The following is a 14,040-nucleotide window of genomic DNA, read 5'->3' as shown; positions in this document are numbered from 1 at the left end:
TGTGTGTGTGTGTGTGTGTGTGTGTGTGTGTGTGTGTGTGTGTGTGTGTATGTGTATGTGTGTGTGTGTGTGTGTGTGGGGGGGGATTCAGAGTAAACTGCCAATTTGTAAGAACAGGTGCATGGTGAGGTTTGGAGTTGGTTTTGCTTTTCAAGCTATCACATTTTTTCATGCTTTTACTTTTAATTCCTTGGCAAGAAATAAAGCCTTTAGCAGATTTTTACCCTGAAAACACTGCAGTGATTTCCTGTTCTGTGGGATTTACGGCAAAACCCCTTATGTGAAACCGGCTGAAATGATGTGCAGGTTGCATCATTATAAATATTACGGAATATATTTTGAAACACTGACTATTTTAAAGATCATTTCTATACGCATCTGTTTTTACTTTTACAGTTATTCAACTTGGAAGGCATTTATTTCAACCAAGACCTTGTTCCGACAACTCATGAAGTCAGCCAAAGACCTGATTTAAGGAGCATAAAGATCAGAGAATAAAGGCTTCTTTACACATTTATTGGTAAGTTATTCAAGCAAATGGTACACTATGCACAGCCATCTTTGACTATACAGATATTGGCTGTCAAAATTATAGTTAATATTTTGTGCATGAATTTGTGCATGAATTTTAATTCAAGACTTTCTATTCTATATTGAGCAGTGTTAACACATAAACATTGACCATTTTGTTCACTGGAAAGGTGATCATATTAGAAACTCCATCCATTCATCCCAGTCTAAATAATCATTCTCAGACCTCCCACTCCCCACCCACCAGCACTTCTGGTGGTACACCAAGGTGTTCCCCTGTCAGCAAAGAGACAAGCTCTGTCAGACGTAGGACATGCCCAAAACACCTTACTTAAGAGATGCCCAAGAGGCATCGTAATCAGATGCCTAATGTGGAGGAGTATTTACTTTGAGTTCCTCATTCTCTCTCTCAAAGAGCCCAGACACCTTTATTTTACTTGGTAAAATGTGATTTAAAATTCGATTGTTATTCAAACAAAAACAAACTATGTACAAGCTCTCCTAAACAAAATATTAAGTCACTGCTCTCATTTATAGCTTCTCATGTTCTTACACATCCCCAGATATCTCATTTAGCATTGTCAAAACTCTGATTCAGGAAATGAACGATCTTGAATCTTGGCTAGCTAACCGTCATTTCAGATATCTAGAAAGCTCACTGTAGATTGACTGGAATCAAGCTGAAGTAAAAACTAGTCATATTTTTTTGTTACATAAATCTGAAAGAGTGATGTTATGAATACCTTCCCAGACCAAAAAACAAAACAAAAACAACAACACATAGTCTAGTCATTAAATTTTAAAACGACTTGTCATAACTGTGCAAAGGGTCAGTATTAAAAGAATGCTGTGAAAAAGTAAAGCGGTAACTGCACAACCTACGACATCGAGTGCACCATGTTTGACTGTTTAAACCTCTAAGTTGTTGTTAAACATAAGGCAGTCCAGACTCTATTTGATTTCAAATAGATGTTTACACGCTTAAAAGCACAGTCTAATTTTCAAAGTGCTGATGGAACACCTGCTAAAATGGATGTCAGCTTTGTGAATATATGTGCACAAAAAGTTTTTTGCATGAACAAAATTAGCTTTTCTGACCTGTTCCAACCACGTCAACTGTGCACAGTGAAAGACTGCGAAAGATGTAAACTAACAGTAGTAGCAATGACAGGTGGGCTGCCAGAAAGTTGCTTTTGATTTTCTAGTTCTCTTACTTTATAATGTGTTTCCATTATGAGAGAATGCTCTGAACTATAGCACATAGTTGTATTTTTATTTTACAGGAGACTACTGTCACAAAAGGCATGGCAGCACATAACCCATTTCCTAAGGTTTGCTTACCATAAAATTAATTTACTACTGTTATAATACCATGTAGAAAAATACTGTATTATTACTGAAATAAGGGTACATTCAGTTAATTTCTTTATCTATTTTATATCAAATATCGAAATGTCAGTTTCAGACTTTCATTACAGTGGTTGAGCTAACTTGAAAGAACCTTTTTTGAACTTAGAAATTAACATGAAGCAGCATAACAGGCACTGGGTATAAAGTGAAGCTGTTATGGACAGTTTTATGTGTGTAAAAGAAGTACTAAAAAACACTATAAAAAGTAATATGACATTCCCTAAATGTTAGGCAGAAACTCAAAAGTAGCATAAGGGTTAAGAAGGTCTGTCTTGAAATGCACATCACTGGAGCGCCATTTACTGTAACCTTTCCCTCGCCTTTTAATAGCTGCCACAGAAACGGCAGAACCACGGATCACTGCCATTCACTAGGGTGCACTGAGAGTGGTAGTAGATGTCCTGATGCTTGTGGCTGCACAAAGGTGAAAAGTGTATCCGAACACGAAGTTGGCTTCAGCTCTTGCCGTACTAAAGATGTGTGTTAGAATAGATGAAAATCACTACTGAGAGCCAATGGAATAGGTCGGGACAGGTAGACAAATAGAGAGGCTAGAGGCTGTTGTCGCAGATGATGTCAAAAACACAGGCAACCCATGGGGATTGTTTAGTTTAACACCAGTGAAAAACCAAACTGAATCACAGGAATTCAATCTGGTTCACTCAGCCTGAACAATAGCCTGTGACACCTGATAGATTAAGAATAAGCCTCCCATTTTCTGCACACATATTCATGTGGACATCTGCATGAACACACACACACACTTGCAAGAATGCATGCAAAAGCAAACAAGCTCTAGACAAAATGATGAATGGATTTCACCTTCAGGCAACTGGGGAAAGAGACAGACATTTCTACCCCTCGGCCAACTCCTGCTTCAGACAAAATAACAAATGGCTGAATGATATAGTGAGCTGTCCCCCCTGGTTGCAAAATGGGAATGGAACCACAGTTTTGAGACAGCAGCTACAAATGGCCCATCTCTATAACCACCCTCTTTTTCTCTCTCTTGTTCTCTCAGCTGTGCATCCACACAGACCTTGGCACATTTCAAAGATGGATTAATCCCGATTGAAAGTTGCTGAAGTGTCCTCAAGCGTCAAAGCGTTACTACTTATGAGGAGAGAGTGTGGTGAAGATGATTCAAAAGTCAGAAAATAAGCTCTGGGGTCATTTAGGATGGACAAACACCCACAATGCAGGGATATCCTGTAAAGTGCACCACACTGCATTAAGCCCAATCATATTTCTTGACAATCTTCTTCCAGGTCTGCCTGTGGTAAGCCTTGGGCTACTGCTGTTGGAACGGCATGAATGCGATGCTTCTAACACTCATGCTGGCATGAATATCACAGTTCTGGCTGCCGAACGAAGCCCTTCCTCCTCCTACATTGCCTCAAATGCTCTGGAACATGATTTTAATGTGGTACTGTAACATTATTAGTTCAATGTCAACACTCTCTAGACTCTAGACATGTGTAGAGTCCATTGAAGCAAACTGTTCATTTTAGCTGTAGCTATTAATAGTATAGTTTGACTGCTATTGTTTTTTTTTTATGTTAATTTTGACAGTATTGGCCCACTTCACACTTTATATGATCATGTGTCATGTGGGAAAACATAAATTTGGGAGAAAAGTGGATAGTCTTGTTGCTTCGCCAGAAGAAGGTAATCGGTTCACATATTGGTGATTTTCATTTTTTAACACTTCTGCGTGATCAGTGTGATTTTTTTTCTCCCCCAAAACGCAAAATAAAATGCACAATATATTTTAAGCAAAAATGAAAAAAAAATTTCAGATGTTGCAAATATGATACAAATTAAAACCAATATATGCAAATTAATATTAATATGTAAAAAAAATAAAAAAACAGTAGTCAGAAGGTTCAATAAACACTCCATTTTCAAAAACATTTTATTTTCTAGCAATTATTTGATAGTTCAGGCTTTAGAGGTGAAACTAGCTGTGGATGTAAGGTGGAGGATGTGCTTAAAGTGTTTGAAATGAAGCTCTGTATAAAGGCCTGATTAAAAATGGCTTGTAGTTTAAAGCGCTTTAAGTGATTAGTACAACTAGAAAAGAGCTACACATGCTAGCCCATTTCATTTGTATTGAAATTAAACAACATCTTACTGCAATTAACTACTGTTTTTTTAATTAGCTGTGATTGTGATACTATGAATATTGTCAATATCTTTTTATATCTATGGTTACATTATGCCCTATAAACATTAGTGAACTCACTGCCTACAAGAGAAATATAGTCAATTAAGAAAAACAGCAGCTTCTTTTTTTTGTACTTCTTGCATATTATATTTTTAATGAATATAACTATTTGTCTTAATGTTCAATACATTTTTAAAGTTATTGTTCTGTTCATTTTTATTGCCATGAACAATTAAAGCATAGTGTATTCATCGTGTTTGCAATGTAAACCAAAGTAGTTGCCTTTCCTAATTTATATATATATAAAATGCATCTCTCTATTAAATCAATGCTAATTTAGATCAAAGCCACAATGTTGCATAAGCTACAATGTTCTGTTTATTTGGCTTTTCTGCATTTTAAAGATTCATGTCATGAATATAAGCGTTGTTGTACAGTGCGCATTAGGACAGCATCTTACGTGTTACCTCATTCCAGACATCACATGGATCAACCTCATGTTTAAAAAAGGCATCGAACACTATACAGCTGCTTCAGATGACAAGTTTTATTGACCCTTGGCTAAGGTACTTTAACCTCGACTGACTGTGCGGGCCTCAGCTAACCCACTTCAATCTGTCTGCTGTTGTCTGCTGAAACAAAGAGGATTAACCGTTAATCTGGTCTTAATAACAGCAGGAGAGCCTACTCTACACAGCACTTCAGAGAATAGGACTAATAAAGAAATCATGAGGATCAAACAGAGAACAATTACATCTAATAAAATCAGTTTCGTTGATTGACTACGAGAAAGCGAGCCGACGCAGGTTTTGATTGGACACGATTACACTTGAATGTATTTTTTAAGACCAGCTCAACAAATACCGAAGTTTAATAATATAACCACGGTATGATGTAATTAACCCTGTATCGCTGCATTTAGACTTGGTTTTAAGGTTCCCGCCATGAAATTCATCAAACAATATAGATCAAATGATATAATTTTAACCTCAGCACTTATTAGCACCACTTTTAATCCAAGACAAAATTTCCACCACTTAATTAAGGTAATTAAGTAACCTGATTACAAACGGCAGCTTCCACCCTTGCTGACACAAGCGAGCAGAACCCTGCACGTATGAAATGGGTCTGAGAACCTAAATGGCACAAAGGCTCCTGATGAGGTGACAAAAATAGGTTTGATTATCAAAGAGAACAAAAACAGGATTTGATTGCAGTAATGAGCGAATGGTTTTAACAGGTGGAAGTATAGCCGGGGAAGTGTACAATTCGCAATCCCACCTCATTAGTAAGCAAATGAATTCAATCACCTCTCTTTGATAAGCGGCTTGATAAATCCCTGCAAAGTGGTGTCTGGCTTTGGCTGCAGCAAGCAGCTTTAATAGGTGCAGACAAACAAACCCCAGTCAATGAGGCTAAGGCTCCACAGGGAGTGAAAAGTATTTTTTTTGTACTGGCTCCAGTAGCTCCACAAATTTTATTCATATGTCCCTCGAGAGAATAGCTGCAGTATGCTTGTGTTCAACAGGAGGGTGGAAGTATCCAACGGGCATGGCTATGTCAGAAAATGTAAATCTAAAAAGACAAGCTGGGTCTTCCATGGAATCTAAAAGACTGCCAGGGCAGCTCCTTGAGCCCAAATCATCTACAATCTACAAAATATCTGATCCCCTGCTGAAGTTTGCTCCTTTACAAAGAAATGAATGCTCTCTAATTTTTATGGAGAGACAGAGAATATTAACCACAAATCCAGAAAATGTCACTTAAAGTTAAATTGGTGTTTGATCACATGGCTTAGTAGTTGGCAGTGAATCTTTTGTTGGCAAGCAAAGCAGTAAGACCTTTATTGTAGTTGGTCACCGGTTTACACACATCTCCTGAGGGATTTTGGCCTACTACCCTTTACAGAAACTTTCTAAATCCTTTAGGTTTCCTTACTGCTCCTTGGGAACTTGAAACTTCTGCTTCCTAAACAGATTTCAAAGAGGACTGAGGTCTGGAGACTGCTTAGGCTACTCCATGAGCTTAATGTGCTTCTTCTTTAGCTACATGTCATGAGACAACATCTTGCATGGAGTGCAATTCATGGTCATTTTGGTCACATCAGCTCACCAATCTTCTTGTTTATGGTCATTCCAGCCCTGTGCATATCTACAGTTTTGTCCCTGACATCCTTTGACAGAATTTTGGTCATGCACATGTTGGTGGAGAGGTCTGCGTGGAAGGAATTGATCTTGTGCACAGCTATACACATAATGGGTTGAGATCAAAATTATTTGTAATTGATTAATTGATTGTAATCTGTTGGAGCCAGAACTATATGTGGGTTCTAGGGGATCAAAAACATATATTTTTCTGGATTTTTCATTGAGAAACTGTTCATTTCTTTAGTAAATGAGCAAATTTCTAAGTTCATCAGGGGATAAAATAATCTCCCCCACTCTACATGAAAGATTTTCACCTAGATGAGAGAGCAAGACTGTAACACCATTACTACCACCTGCTGCACCACTCTGTGCTCCCATAACAGTGTCCAACAGCAGTATTTGATCAATCACTGGGACTGCAATCAGAGAGAGACACAATGAACTAAGCAACAGACACAAACAGAAGGATGACTTGTAGATAATATGGATCAGATGAAGACCTAATTCTCAAAAAACTAATGTGGTCCAGAGCCCAAGCAGCACAGATCTCAAGTCTCATTCTCAGCACTGTCTTCAGTGAGGCTGTGACATTTGAGGCATCAAAGGCCAATCGATATATTTGTTGTGTTAGAGAGGGGACAAGAGTGCAGCATTTGAAAACAGCTTAGACTGAGTCAAACTAATCTCCGGGCAACAAATCCACTCTGCAGCCCTAATCAATTCGTTATACAGCGTCTTCTCGAATACACATTTGCACCTATGCACAGACGCGCACGTGAGTAAGGCACTGTGATGATTAGCTTGTCCCATTTAATCATTTCCTATTAGAGACACCTGCAAGGTTGAAACAGTCTTATGTGATTACGTGTAATCACAGAAAATGTCACATTTGAATGATAAGCAGCATGAGAAGACGACGTGAAACATGATGCCCTGCATTTTTACACCATAGAATTATTAACTTTTCTCATGCATTTGAAAAAAAAGAAAAAAGAAAAAAAAAAGCTTTTCTTGTTTAAGTCTCACAAATGTGTGAAAAAAAAACATTCACACAAGGCTCACACATAATTATGCATATGCTGCGCAGGCGTATAAATACAAGCACCCACACTGGGCTGTGGGGGGGGGGAAAGCCTATCTACTGTGGATAAAAGACATCCCTTATCAGCTTCCTCATAGAGGAGCTGGGAATGAAGGCATTTACTCAAATGAAAGAGCAGCTTTTGGAGATAAGCCGAGAAAGACGAAGCCCAACTAAGCTTTCAGATTGGACTGGGCCTATAGAGGGAACAGAGGAGGGGAAAAAAATAGAGACGTAAAGGATGGATGGACAGACGGATGGATGATAGATGGGTGGATTGTTGATGAAGTGACGGGAGGATGGTGTAGGCTCCTTTTTGGTGATTTTAAGTGCAGTTGTGTGAGGCAGATGTGTGCATACAGAGGAGGAGTGTGTGGCTTTTGTCTGCGATAGAAGTGCTTACATAAAGAGTATTTAGAGGATGTGGGTGTAAAAGCTATTGTGTTGACCCCAGTATTTAGTCTGTGCAGGCGTGCATGTGCTTGTCTCTACCTTGTGTCTATCCCTGTGCTCAGAGCTGGCCCTGTCTGCACAGTGAGCTGGCACATCTTCTCCGCTGCACTGGGCTGTGAGCTGTGCTAGAATAACCCACTTCAAAGACACCCATTGTCACACACTAATGTGGCAAACGACAGCTAGCACCACAGAAATCAGCACACACTGAGACTGGATATTCCCTCCGAGTCTCTGCGATGGGGGAAGAAGGGTGGCGTGGGTGGGGAAGGGGGGGAGCGAGGTTTGTTCGCAAACACGCTGCTGTGCCAACATTAATCATGTAGACTCTCATAAAATCATTAGAGCTGATCATTCCCAGTCAGTCTCTCTCCATAATGGCTCGGTACTGATGACAAAAAGCAAGAATGCCAATTTCTGTAAGAAATGCAAGCCAACACAGTCACACACGGACACCTTTGTACTGTGCAAAAATATCAACATGGAGAACTGAGGCAGCTGAACTAAACAGAAGCCTTTAGATGAAGAGAGCTTTTATTTTACATGTTTTATATATAATTATGCCTGTACTTTAGTTTGATTCGTAGAAGGGAATGCAGGTGTAGTTCTGTGTGTGTGACAAAAATTTGCATACAGCATTTTTTATTTTTGTATTTTTGTACATCACAGGTTGCGAAAGTGTTGTCCCCTGTACACAGAGTCTGTTAGTTTGTATGTGCGTCACAGTGTATGCATGTGGTTTGGAGAAGTGGGTGCTTGTGAGTACAAAAAAAATGCTTACTATAAATATTGTTAACTGCATCTTGGGTGTGTGCACAGAAAATACAAACCACACAATTGGGTAATTGCATTTTGTCAATTGATTTATGTATATTCATTTGTTGTTTGTACCACAGCTGAGTTTGCTGAGTTCTACCTTTTCAGTGATTTGCTGAATACCCCCAATCCTTTTTAGCCACAAATATTTGAACATTTCCTCAAGTGTATAATTTATTTCCAGTGTTTACTATTTGCAAACATAATTGATGGAAATAAGCCTCTAACAGCGAGTGCTGATAATCTTTTTTTATTTTTTTTTATTTCTGTTGAAGGGCAGTTCATCGTTTTTTATGTTTTATAGATTTGTTGTCTTTTTATGACTGAAAAAAGTCTGTAATAATTCCAGTTTTTCTGTAAATTGGTGTTTGTGCATGTGTGCATATAGGACAATGACTGGATAATAATTTCCTGCCACTGTAGTTATTATTGAGAACACTGCACTGTTAAACGCTCATGAGATGGCGTACAGTACAGGTGAAGGTCACCATCCTGACTGCTGACAAAGAGCTGGAGCAAAGATAGCCATTAGAGCTGGATCACTGCATCTTCTGTTTACACTTCCAACCATTTACACACTCGCTGCACTCTATTAAGCCCATTGGACCCCTGAGAATTGCAGATTGGTGGTCAGGGCATGAGGTTCTGATGGCTGGATTTGACTGTAAAATCGATGGCCTTTGTCTATATAACTGCACTAGCATGAGGATCAGTGGCTGTGAAAGTAACAGTCTGATTTGAAGACCTAGAAATACACATGGAACAAAGAGAGAATTGAGAAACACAGATTAGGAAAGATGTTCCATCTCCTTTTTAGGTTTTATTTCCTTTATGCTCATTTACTCTCCCTGTCTTCTAATCCCCCAGTCTGTTGGTTTAACCTGTTAGCAGTCGGACGTACCGCCCACGGTACATTGGATGGTTTAGGGGACTAATTGTAAATTTGTAGGACTGCTAAGGGGTTAAAGGCCTTTAGCTCTTCTGTCACTCATTAGAGTGAGAAGTAGAGGTAGTCACAAGTAGAGGTCAGAGCATCAAGTAGACCAGTCACCCACTTCAGCTGAAAGCTGCATTACCAGTTGAAGAATTCACAAGCTCAGAAAAATACACAAATACACACAAGCACAAAGTGCAAGTGATGTTTTGCTGTTTCTCTTCAAGGCCTCCATCTTTAGCCTCAGCACCCAGGGAATGAGAGGCTAAATGGTGAAGTTTTGGTGCAGAGAGCAGCGTGGGAACATTTCTCATGTTGTCAGAGCTCCCGCTGAGGCTCACATATGCCTACAGCTCTCAGCATCCAGAAGCCATCACTCCAGCAGGCGGGCCAATCAAACCCATGCTGTCACTTCAGTGAAATGACTTGAACTGGCACTCACACACAGGCAATTTCCCCACGGGGAGCACAGGGACAAGAAGGAGTACATACGAACCATGCGTTCAAATGCTACACACGCAAAAGAAAACACACGTAGCCCTATAATGTGCCGCAACAGAAATCAGACTTTTCCACAACAGCCTCTGTTACAATGAAAAAAATATTCCAAGAAAAAGATCTAATGAATCTAATGAAAGAACCAACCGAGGAATCTGTGTACAGCTGTGCATTCTTTGCTTTTCTCGACAACTGTTCATCCAATCTACCTGAAGCTGACTCCTGGGAGGAGGCGATAAAACAGCACCCTACCTTTTCCAAATAGTGGCTACAATGCCATTCACACTTGGAGAAGGTCTGCAGAGGCAGAGAATAACTGAAGTGTAACCAGTTGTACTAATACTGTACTCCCTGGAAAGAGAAGCGCAGAACTCTTCTGTGCTTGGGAATGATTGGCACTTGAATATACCTGTCTCTCAGATCACTGGATTTGATAGTGATTAGGCTTAGGGAACTCGGTGAATAGAGACAGGTCCAAATTTGGCCTCATTCTGCAGGTCTGCTTTGGAACAAGAAAATAGCACAACTGAAACTCCTTGTTCTTCCGCATAGGGCGGCCAGAGAAGTAACTTATCCAGGAGCTCTGCCAGCTCTCACATCAAGGCCATTTTCTCCATCTACGATGATAAGACCGTTTCCACAAGGCCAATAAAAAGGGACATGGAACTTGACTGACTGCCCAACCATACAACCACAAGTGGACTTCTTCGCTTTACCTTTTGCTTGCTCTTACACTGTAATTTGAGCGGAAAAAAAAATCATAATATTGTCTTTAATTTTGCTAAATTGGAAGTTCAAACTATTTTCAGTAGTCAAGAACAAATCACTACTGTAGTAATAAATTCTTTGACCTTCAATCTTTGCTCTTTGCTGACCTCTAGCTTGTCTTAACGCTTGCGTGCACATCCGTGTATCCGTGTAGACAAAGCTTATTATGCTCCTGCAGCAGTCTGCTCAGTCATCCTGTTCTCCAACCTACCTAAACATCATTTGGTCAGAAAGATTCAGTCTCAACATCAAAATGCGCCCACTCAAATGTGTAATTTCGCTTTGATTTATGACATGCAGCATTCCTTTTATGTACCCAGTTACATTTACATTTTCTCTCAGTAATAGTGGAGATAAATCAAGAGATGCCCAGCAACGTTTGCAGGACACTTCCCTCAAGGAATTTGTTCCAGACTAAAAGTGTACTCCACTAAGTACGACTAAAAATAGACAGTTAAAAATAATAATAATAAACAGCGATTATACTTCTTGCATTAATCATGACTTCACTTGACCATCTAAATGTTCAGTCTGAGACTCAGGTGTATTATGTTAGCAGTGACTAATGTAGCCTTAAACTACTAACTTACTCCAAAGCCGCACTTTCCTCATTATTACATTTTCATCTTCAGCTTCATTGGATGTTCTGTCCAAAGACCCAGCCCTTTTATGACACATAAAGAATTCCATCAAAGACTGGAATTATTATCATTATTAATGTTTTTTATTTATTTATTTCAGGGGATTTTTTACACTCTAATCTCAAAAGTCCAAATGCGCCGTGACAAAACACACTGCATTATGATTAGAATTTCTGACTCACATATGAAAACACCATATCATCACAAACTACTCTAAAAAACAGTAAACACAACAGCTTGACAATGTGCAACGACGTGAGAGTTTCTACGAGAAGAATCAGTCTTTAAATTTACACCTCATGAACTGATTTCTGCTGGGAAAGATAAAATGAGATCAAGATTAGTGACTACAGCAAAAAGCAGTATGGAGAACAAGAGTTTTGGAGTAATAACACATCCCATTGTTCCCGTTACCTGGAAGCAATGGCAGCCCGGGACATTAAAGTGAAAGATTACCTCACACAGACATCGACAACTGCATAAAAGTGGGAAAGAACTTTACTCCAGTGGATAAAACATATAAAATGCAGTAAGATGAGAAACAATAAATATGAAATAATATACTATTTGTGGCAGCACTCTTTCATTTCCACACAAGATTTTTTACATAGATGATGCAGATTAATAGGGACTGAGGTAATGAAAAATACAAAAGTCACTTTAACTACAGATTTGTCATCTGAAGTGAGGTGTTTGTTGGGCTACTAAAGTGGGTTATTTGTCTTCTCTGGGCACATGCCTGCCTGCGTGTGTGTGTGTGCACGTGTGAGAGAGAGAGACAGTAGGCAGAGGTGTGCTGAACAGAAGCTGGAGAGTTTCCACCTTCGTCCCTCTGGTCCGTGAGGGATGAATGAAAAGACAGGAGGCTCGGGAGATTCATCCATCATAATGAGTGATGAACACACAGACACACACACAGAAGAGCACTCACTCCGTCAGTCCAGACAGGGGCCCACAGCTGCTCTAACCAAAAAGACACAGTCGGCGTAACACACACTCGGGAAGAGCTTGTTCGTTTAATCGGCTGATGGTTTGGTGATGGCACAGATGCGTGGTTTGTGGGAAATGAACCAATGCCTTTTCATTAACCTCCTCATTTACACCCCCTCCACCTGCACAAAAAATACAACTCTACTTTTAGGGTGTGGCCAGTCCACAATAAGTGGTCGCAGTCTGTAATCCTAGCCCTGTGTAATTACCCCTGATCAACCCTGGGACCCCTTTAGCTCAGATTAGCCCTGCTTCCTATGCATCCCCCACCTCAGATCCCACAGACAAAAAAAAGGTTGGAAGTGGAAGAATGTCGCCCACTCCTGAGGAAGCCTATAATCAGCTCTCCCGCAGCCCTGCAACCTGTCCCCCGCTTGTGCGGATGATGGGGGTGTTGTGGATGGATGAGTGAAGTAAGACAAAGTCAAGCCCCCACTACCAGGTCTTTTGCTCTTCAACTCAATATTGAAATATTCAATATGAAGAGAACTGTCTGTGTCAGAAGACAGCAACACAGTGACTAATAATGGCCATTGTCCAGTAAATGCTGTTATCTGGAACTGAGAAGAAGCCACTGCCGCCAAAGCTCCCCAGTGACACCCCAACTGGCTTTTACGACGACATAATGGCCGAGAAGAAATCAGCACAGGACAAAGGCCCAAGTAGTTAGGGCTCCATTTGACAGAAGAGCAGTTCTTTATGAGCTGACTAAAAGGGCGAGTGGGAAAGAACGCTGACGAGAGAGGGAAGAAGATGGTATTTCAGTAAAACAGTTCAGCGTTGGAAGCTTTTGGTGCTCCATGGACGATAGTTTTTACTAGTGTAGGGATTAGAAGGTTGCATTTGTGACATGGAGTAAATATCTAGAGAAATGCTAATGCGGCATCCATTTGCATGAGTCATTTGCCCATGCTCCGAAGCCATTTTAAGAGCACCGAGATCGCAAATCACCACACAGTCACACTTATGGCGGGAGCCATCACATCCAGAGGTCTGACACAACACTATGAGTGCATTTCTTTTAGATCTTTGTGAACTGGATGTTTTTCCCAAATTCAGCTACATTTTCTGTTTATTTGTCTCTGAAAGTGAAATAAGGAGTACTCATAGAAGCACTGATATGCAATGCAGGAACAGTTGCATTTTGTTGAAGAAAGGTATGACTGCACTGAGCCATGAACATGCTTTAAATCAGGATTTTAGATGAAGGACAGGGGCCCAGCAGCTTGAGTCCATTAGTCATTCTTTGTTCAGCCCATACACACAAAAAATACACCTCCATTGAGATTGAGTTAATTATGCAAATGAAGTTCTCTTTTCTGGATTTAGTGGGACAGCTTTTACACTAATGCCTATGCCAATTTTATCAGATTCAATCAAAACATACTAGTAATCATCAAAGCTTTATTTTTAAGCCCCCAAAAGGTTGAGATCTTCAAACATCTCTACTTGAATAGTTCAGGCTAAGCTGGTCAATTTTATTTATTAATAAAAAAATGAATAACGAGTTGTTTGAAGGCACACTGAGACGTCAGGTTAATGACGTCGTTCTTCACAACGAGCTTATGATGCTTATTATCAGGAACTGGTTTACAAATGTCCAC

The 14,040-nt window shown here is 39.9% G+C and overlaps 1 protein-coding gene across 1 annotated transcript in view; it reads right to left on the bottom strand.

Moving 5' to 3' along the window:
• znf385c (zinc finger protein 385C) overlaps nt 1-14,040 on the bottom strand; it is a 56,116-nt gene that overhangs the window by 40,953 nt on the left and 1,123 nt on the right. The gene's annotated exons all lie outside the window — the stretch shown is intronic.

This window comes from Pundamilia nyererei, unplaced genomic scaffold (assembly GCF_000239375.1).
Source record: "Pundamilia nyererei isolate P.nyererei 1_Seehausen unplaced genomic scaffold, PunNye1.0 scaffold00018, whole genome shotgun sequence".
Classification (NCBI taxonomy): Eukaryota; Metazoa; Chordata; class Actinopteri; order Cichliformes; family Cichlidae; genus Pundamilia; species Pundamilia nyererei.
This window is presented reverse-complemented; position numbering and strand designations above follow the sequence as displayed.